We start from the raw sequence: 8,951 nt of genomic DNA on the forward strand, positions 1-8,951 counted from the left end.
CACCAACTTAGATGACCATGATGATACACCAAAGTGTCTGAAATCAGGATTCCTTCTCTCCCTGTCACTCTGTATAGAGATAAGCCTTTCAGCACATGTGGACAGGTGCTTGCCAAAATCCTGAAAGCCAAGTGATGGTGATGTAAGGCTTGGGAGCTGATGTGGAAATACCATCAGAAGAAGCATCTTCTCTGGTCCTTCTCTGCAGCCAGTTTACACTAAAATGGAAAACCCAGCCGCTAGCCACAGGGAGTTGGGGTGGAGAGTGGGATGTTGGGGGCGGGGAGCGGTCCTCTGTGTTTTGCTGTTTCTTGACTTATGGCAACCCCTGTGTGAGAGTGTCAAATACAATTTCTCTCCAAGAGTCTGTTGTGATCACTGAGAACAGAGTAATATCTGCGTCAGGCCTACTGTCTCAGGACTTAGATGTACACTGTCCAGTAAAGGCCATCTGGCTAGTGCGGGTACCATAGCAACCAAGGTAGTGTACTCCACACAGGAACGACCTGTGAATACTTATTGGATAAGGTAATTGGAACCTATGTATAGCCTTGTCCTCACTCTTTTCCTGTTTAACCACAACCTTGACCCCAAGATGCCCTACCATCTGGAAGAATAGCATTGGACTATGTCTGAAAATTAATAAAAGAAACACCTTCAAGAACTCCAGGTTGTCAAATAAAATAGGAAATGTACGAGAAGCTTAAAATGGCATGTTTTCCAGGCCCACAAAGCAATATGAGAGGCCTTAGTAGAATTATCAACTACAGATTTGGCATCCAATATTGTAGTTAAATGAATGGAACATAAAATGTGTTATGCAGATAATGGAATATGATTCAACCTTATTATTTCTTTTTTTTTAAAGATTTATTTTTATTATTTCTTTATTGGAAAGGCGGATATACAGAGAGGAGAGACAGAGAGGAAGATCTTCCGTCCGATGATTCACTCCCCAAATGAGCGCAACGCCTGATGCTATGCCGATCCGAAGCCAGGAGCCTCTTCTGGGTCTCCCACATGGGTGCAGGTTCCCAAAGCTTTGGGCCGTCCTCAACTGCTTCCCCGGGCCACAGGCAGGGAGCTGGAAGGGAAGCAGGGCTGCCGGGATAGAACCGGCGCCCATATGGGATCCTGGTGCGTGCAAGGTGAGGACCTTAACCACTTGCGCCATTGCGCCGGGCCCCCACCCTTATTATTTCAAGAAAGAAGTTCTAGCACAGTCTGAATGTAACTTCAAGGGCATTATGTTAAGTGAAATAGCTTGCTCACGAAAAGAAAAATACTGTGTATCATTTCACTTACCTGAGGTACATACAGTCATCCAATCCATAGATTCTGAAAGTAAAATTGTGACTGCCACAGGCACAAGCAGAGGTGAATGGAAAGATATTGTTTAGTGTGTGTGGAGCTTCTGTTTTGCACAATGAAAGTTTCTTGAGATAGAAGGTGATGATAATTGCCCAATCTTGAATACCAAATACTTCATACCACAGGAAATGGTTGAGGGTAAATGCTGTGTGTTTTTACCATAATTTAAGGTTGGATGAGATCCATTTGTATGTAAATCATTATAAAATGATGTGGGTAAAATGAGTCTCAATAGAATTCTTCATTCTGCTTGTTCACTACCCCTACAACCATAACAGCCATGGCTGGGCCAGGCCAAAGCCAGGAGTCTGGAACTCCATTCAAGTCTCCCACATGGATGGCAGGGGCCCAGAACGCTGGGCCATCTCCTGTTTCTTTCCCAAGCATATTAGCAGGGAGCTGGATTGGAAATGAAGCAGCCAGCTTGGATGGGATGCTAGCATTACAAATGGCAGCTTAACCCACCATACCAAAACACTGGACCAAGATTTACTATTTTCAGATTCATGGGTTTCCCCTCATCAGGTAGGAAATGATTTTATGAGGGAATATAAAGAGGAGCAAAAGAGAAGAGGAAGGAGAAAGAAGAGGAAAAGAAAGATTTCTGATCGTGGCATTCTTTCATTCAAACATTTCTCACAGGTTTCCTTCAACCCACACATATAAATGGTTTTGAACTACAAATTGCATCTAGACCACATCTGTCATTCCAACCTAGTTTTCCAGAATTCTCTTTCATTAATCACTTTAGCTGCTTCAGTCAAATTAGACCTGCACTTTTCTAGCTCCTGACTTCATTCAGAATCTAAGTCAGAGCAATGCATGCAACTGTTCACCAGATACCTCGGAGTCTTTTTTCCTGGTTGTTCTTAAAGTTGAGATGACATCTCACTTAGTTGAACTGTCATTTTTCCTAGCTGGAAAAATTATACTTTGAAAAATATTCTCGGGCCTGACATGGTGGCCTAGCGCCTAAAGTTCTTACCTTTAACGCACCAGGATCCCATATGGGCACCAGTTCTAATCCCAGCAGCTCCACTTCCCATCCAGCTCCCCGCTTGTGGCCTGGGAAAGCAGTCGAGGATGGCCCAAAGCCTTGGGACCCTGCAACCGTGTGGGAGACCTGGAGGAGGTTCCTGGCTCTTGGCTCCTGGTTTCAGATCAGCGCAGCACCGGCCGTTGGGGCCACTTGGGGAGTGAATCTTGAGATGGAAGATCTTCCTCTCTGTCTCTCCTCCTCTCTGTATATCTGACTTTGTAATAAAAAATAAATCTTTAAAAAAAAGATTAGGGCCTGGCGCGGTGGCGCAAGTGATTAAGGTCCTCGCCTTGCACGCCCAGGATCCCATATGGGCGCCGATTCTAATCCCAGCAGCCCCACTTCCCAGCCAGCTCCCTGCCTGTGGCCCGGGAAAGCAGTCGAGGACGGCCCAAAGCTTTGGGACCCTGCACCCGCGCTTTGGGACCCTGCACCCGCGTGGGAGACCCGGAAGAGGCTCCTGGCTTCGGATCGGCATAGTATCGGCCCGTTGAGCTCACTTGGGGAGTGAATCATCGGACGGAAGATCTTCCTCTCTGTCTGTCCTTTCTGTACATCCGCCTTTCCAATAAAAATAATAATAATAAAAATAAATCTTTAAAAAATAAATAAATAAATAAAAGATTTAAAAAAAGGAAAAATATTCTCACTAAAAGAGAAAAATAGAAAACATAAGGACACTTTAAGCTTAAAGCTGAGTTCTCACTAACAAAATAAATTATGTTTTTAAATAATGTTTAATTCAAATTATAAAGCATTACATTTGAGGGAGTTGAAGTCCCTACATAATCAGATAGAGAGCTATATTGATAGCTACTTCTTTGGAAGTAAGGTCATAATGATGTGTGTACTCTTTCTGCCTTTCAGTAAATCCTGTCTATCTGCACACCTTGACCTCTCCTGTTTGCAGGAGGACAAGTACCTGGACTAAGTATAGCTGGGGATCTCTCTGGGCTGTGCCAAGCCTCTTGATCCCTACAACATAACATTGGAATTCTCATCCCTACAACAACAGGTACTCTTTGAGACTTGCACCATGGTGTAGTAACAGGTTAAGCTTCTGCCTATGGTGCCAGAATCTCATAGGAGTGCAAGTTCATGCCCCAGCTACTCCACTTCCAACCCAACTCCATGTTAATACACCCGAGAAAGCAGCAGATGGTCCAAGTACTAGGGCTCCTGCATCCTGTGAGAGATCCAGAAGTTCCTAGGTCCCAACTTCAGACCAGCCGAGCTCCAGCTATTGTAACCATTGGAAGAGTAAACCAGAGGATGAAAAATCTCTCTCTGCATTTCAAACAAAAATAAATACATATTTTTTCAAATTAGTGCTTTTAAAAATTAGGTACTCTTCATTTTCTATCATTGTTATTTGTATTTTCTAATTTTTATCCACTTAAGGTTATTTTTTTCAATAAACGAAGAAAGCATTTATAAATTATGTTTATACACAGAAGTGAATTCAATTGAGGTGGCAATCAGCTGTCAAAGGCTGGAAAAATTTGCAATCAAACAAAAATGAATTCATTTTTTAAAGTATTTGAATAACAAAAAAGAAAGGCTGGGGTTGATGATTATTTTATGCTTCAAAAAAAAACAGAGATTAGTCTTAATGGGGTCAAAGCCAAACCATAATACCAAAACTTAATGTCAAGGTTACAGAGCACAAAGGGTTTTTGTCATTTTTTCCTTTTCTTAAGTCCCCACCCAAATCATCAGCTCAGCACTTGTTTACGCTAGGGTTTTATGTCAAGCTAAATTTTGGTGGAAATTCTCAGATAATGAATACATGATCCTACCCTGGAGGCCTCCACGCTTTTCTGATTCTGCTAGAGGAGCACTGTAGCTGGCAAGCCAGAGTACATGGGGGTCTCTTCGAAGGGGTTTGTAAAAGAACAGCAATGTTCCGTGATTTCTGCACACCTCAAACTCACCATTCTATCCAAAAGGAAAACCCAGGGGATTTTTTTGGTGTTGGCACTTACAACTTCTAAAATTGTTGGGCTGGCTGAATTCTGCTCTGTTTTGCTGTCTTTTTTTCTGAGTTTGTTAAGTATCGGTAGCCAAGAGCACTTCCTTTCTCAAAGCAGCACGCAACACTCTCATAGCCTGACTAAAGATGTTCCCATTTAGTTCAATAGCCATAAGCAAGATTTGTTCAGTCTCTTTTCATGCCCTTTCCTTTTTTTCTTACTGTTTAATACCAAATTTCTGGTAACAAAGGTGAATGGAGAACTTGGTCTCATCAAACCTATCATTTACATTGAGACAGGGAGGCGCAGGAAGCAGTTGAGTCACCAGGGAATTGAGCCACAAGTCTCAGCTCCAAGCCTGCAGCATATGGGTTAGATTTCTCTTATGGCTATGGAGATAAACAAGCCCTTTGCCTGGACCAGGCTCATGTTGGTTGAGCGGCCAACACTGCCCAAGGTGAACCTACAGTCCACCATCTGCCCATCACAACACTTCAACAGGCTACAGAACACATCTGCTGCAGGAAAACCGGCAAGACGGGTCAGGTTTGTGACCTGGAGTCAATGGTGGTTTATGAGACAAGACACAACGATGAGAGTATAAGAAATGTTCTATTTACACAAGAAAAAAAAAAAAGCTCTGCTCACTGTGGCCAGAGGGGCTGGTAGAAAGAGAGAACCTTCCCCTCAGATTTAGCCCACACTCTGGGCTGTGTTGTACTTGTGCTTCCTCAATAAAATGCTTTCTGCTGGCTCCTTGTAAATTCTTTCTTGTACCAAGTCAAGAAAGAATTGAGTGCCTAGGCAGCAGGCACTCACTGTTCATGCACAAAAACACTTATTCTCTCACTCTGCTCATTCAGTTCAAGAGCCAATTTTCCAAATATTTTCAAGTTGCTATAGGACAAGGCAGACCCATCGTACCCACAGTCAACCTGCAGTGCTGGTTGCTTGCCTGCAGGAGGCAGGGCACTAGGGCTCAGGGTCTGGGGAAGGGCTTAAGGCTAAGGAGGAAGGGAGTGGAAAGACCTGCAAAGCAAGTTTTGACCAGAGGACTCTGGAATCAGGCCAGCCTGGCAGGGAAGATTTTTCAATTCTGATTTCCTTGATCAATGGAACTCTGACTCGCACAAAACCACCAGTAAACTGTGGTTACTGCCACTCGCTGCTGTGTTTGTTTCTTCTAGCCAGTTATTCTTCTATTTCTGCGCATGTCCAGGTTTGGTGGCATGTAGCTCATTAAGCCGCTTTCCTTTTGCGTGGGCAAAATCATGTCCTACAAGGCAAGGAGTTACATAATCAGATCCATTGTTAGTGCTTAAGACATGGAACTTTCAGGAAAAGCATGTAGAAATGTTAACATGTTTTGAGTTTAAGGGCATTGAAGAGAAAACCATTAAAAGACCAATCCAACCTAGGAGAGGAGCAGCTCTTTCTCATGATCGGGATAGTTCTTCACCTTCACTTTGCCACCATCATCTCATCAACCGTCCTTGATAACTTCAATAGTCTCCTCAGGTAACTCTTTGCTGCCTGTCTTAAAACACTACAATTTAGTCCCTGAAAACATGAATAATGTGTTTCATTGTTACATGTACATAATATGTAACAGACAACATAGTCTGATCTGTAGTGGTTACTTGAAATAAAATTAAAGTTTGGAAATTGTCCAGTGGATTTTGGTTGGCAGCAGTATGAGCTGTGGAAGGGGGAGACATGCATAATGATGACTGACTACCACAGCGAGTGAAGAACTGAACAATAATGAAAGGGATCTGGGACAAAAGAGCTCTTTTCAGAGTTTTGCTCTCTGGGACAAGAAGGAAGGGGTGGGCACCTCTTCTTAAAGGAGGAAAGACAACGAGGAAGTAAATCATTTTTAAAACTCAAAGGCAAGTCTGGCATTACAGCACAGTGGGGTGAATCATGGCTTCTGATGCAGGTACTCCATGTCAGCACCTGTTCGAGACCCAGCTGCTCCATTTCTGATCTGGCTCCCTGTGAATGTGCCTAGGAAAGCATTAGAGGATGGTCAAAGTGCTTTGACTACTGTCACCCATGTGGGAGTCCTAGAATAGAGTTCCAGGCTCTGGACTTTGTCCTGGACCACCCGTGCCGTTGAGGTCATTTAGGGTGTGAATAAGCAGATGGAGGAACTGTTTTTGTGGGAAGGAAGGAAGGAAGGAAGGAAGGAAGGAAGGAAGGAAGGAAAGAAAGAAAAATGTGTGCTACAGACAGGGAAAAAGAATAGGAAAGAAGGAAGGAGAAAGAAAAGAAAGAAAAGAAAGAAAGAAAGAAAGAAAGAAAGAAAGAAAGAAAGAAAGAAAGAAAGAAAGAAAGAAAGAAAGAAAGAAAGAAAGAAAGAAAGAAGGAGAGAAAAAAAGGGAGGGAAAGAAGGTGAGGAAGAGAAAGAAACCTAAAAGGCAGATAAAAGTTTAAAACCTCCCCACCCCTAGTCAGGAGCTAGCAGCAAGGAAGGTATCTGTAATGGCACTCTACGCAAGGGTGGAACCTGTGGACAAACTAAACAATGCATTTATTATCTGATGAAATTCACATTCCAACATGTCCCAGTTGTCATGCTGGCAAAACAAAACACACAGAAAACCTGACTCAGCTGCTTCCTGTGCCATTTATCTGCAATTTTGGTTTAGCAAAATATGCAAGTTATGGTAAGTGGTTGACATTTGGCAGAGCTGGTGTCTTTATTTAAGCAACACTGATTCTACATTACTGAGATTCAATTGACAATAATATTTTGTTCAGTCAGAATACTGAGTTAATATCAAACCCAGTGCATTCAAATACATAATTTCTGATTTTAGAATCAATCGCACAGGAGAATCTAATTAAGGCTATTCAATTGATTGAAATTATACATATTTATCACATACCATGTGATATTTTTCGACATATGTGCACAATGTAATATCCAACCCAGCTAAACATATCTTTGTCCTTATGGTGAAAACATTCAAAATACTTTCTTTTACTTTGTTTAATAAAGCAAATACATCACGTGTTAACCTTATCTGTAGTCACCCTGTGCAAAAAACAGCAAAATGTCTCACTCCTATCTAGCTGCAACTTGGTATCTGTTAAGCAACCTTTCCCTGATGCTCTGTCCCCTGTAATTTTTTTTTTTTTAAGATTTATCAATTCTGGCCTGATTCAGTAGCCTAGTGGCCAAAGTTCTCACCTTTTACACACCGGATTCCATGTTTGCACCAGTTTGTGTCCCAGACACCCCGCTTCCCACCCAGCTCCCTGCCTGTGGCCTGGGAAAGCAGTCGAGGATGGCCCAAAGCCTTGGGACCCTGCACCCATGTGGGAGACCCCAAAGAGGCCCTGGCTTCAAATTGGTGCAGCTCCCGCCATTGTGGGGACTTGGGGGAGTGAATCAGCAGATGGAAGCTCGTCCTCTCTGTGTATCTGACTTTCCAATAAAAAAATAATAAATAAATAATCTTAAAAAAAAAGATTGATACATTTGTTTGAAGCGCAGAGGGGCTGGCAGTGTGGCATATCTTGTGAAGCTTCTGCATGTGATGCCAACATCCCATACGGGATTCAGTTCAAGCCCCAGCTGTTCCACTTCTGATACAGCTCCCTGCCTTATGGCCTGGGAAAGCAGTAGAGAATGGCTCAAGTGCCTTGGATCCCTACATCCATGTGGGAGACCTGGAAAAAGCTCCTGATTCCTGGTTTAGAACTGGCCCAGCTCTGGCCATTGATATGATTTGGGGAGTGAGCCAGCAGATGAAAGATTCTCTCTCTCTCACTCTCTCTATATCTTTGACTTTCACATAAATGCATTCTTAAAAAGTAGAGCTATAGAGAGAGGCCTTGCCAAAATTCATTTACATCAAACATATAGTGTTTGTGCATTTTATTATTTATAATTAACATCTCCATATATATTAATAAAGAAGTAAAATAAATCTTTAAGGAGTAATTCAGCATTACCTGTTAGAAACAAAACTGGTAGCATCAACACGGTAAACTCATCCACTCAGTTGTTAAATAAAAAGACAAGCCTGTCATCATTTTCTTCCAACCCAAGGATTTAGACATGGTGGAAACACACTAAGAGTAGCCCTGAATCATCAGAAAAGAGCAATTGAAAAATCTAGTCTCAAATGGGGCTGTCTCAAAGGGGCTTTTCCTGCAACCACACATCATTGGAAATCCTTCCCAGAGTAACTCTGTGGTTTTGCTTTACTCACAGGACTGATTTGTAATCTGTGGGAGGGACTGCAAGGCAGTCACTAAAAGCATGAAAAACCTAATAATAATTACTTTTTCACCTCAGGAAAAAATATGTAACCAGTTTGCATGATATCATGTCTGGCTAAAATCTAATGATGGAAGAAAGGTGTCCCATCTCTTACCAATCAAAATAAACCTAAGATTAGTCAACTAATAAGTAGAACGTAATGCAACTTTTCTCCAGCTTTTCACATCTTGAAAAAACAGTCTTTGCAGAAAGATTTCCTAAATCAGAATGAGAATTTGTGAATCCAAAATCTTTAAGTGGTGCTTTATTTTAGCGAAAGATCAAGCCACTT

The 8,951-nt window shown here is 42.2% G+C and overlaps 1 non-coding gene across 1 annotated transcript; it reads left to right on the forward strand.

Annotated features, from left to right (window-relative positions):
- The first annotated feature begins 8,522 nt into the window (after positions 1-8,522).
- LOC121150969 lies at positions 8,523-8,650 on the forward strand. Its single transcript, XR_005883070.1, has one exon. It is a non-coding gene; the product is annotated as a small nucleolar RNA SNORA18 (small nucleolar RNA).
- Positions 8,651-8,951: the final 301 nt, after the last annotated feature.

This window comes from Ochotona curzoniae, unplaced genomic scaffold, assembly GCF_017591425.1.
Source record: "Ochotona curzoniae isolate NIBS_2020 unplaced genomic scaffold, NIBS_Ocur_1.0 contig_2210, whole genome shotgun sequence".
In the NCBI taxonomy this organism is placed as follows: domain Eukaryota; kingdom Metazoa; phylum Chordata; class Mammalia; order Lagomorpha; family Ochotonidae; genus Ochotona; species Ochotona curzoniae.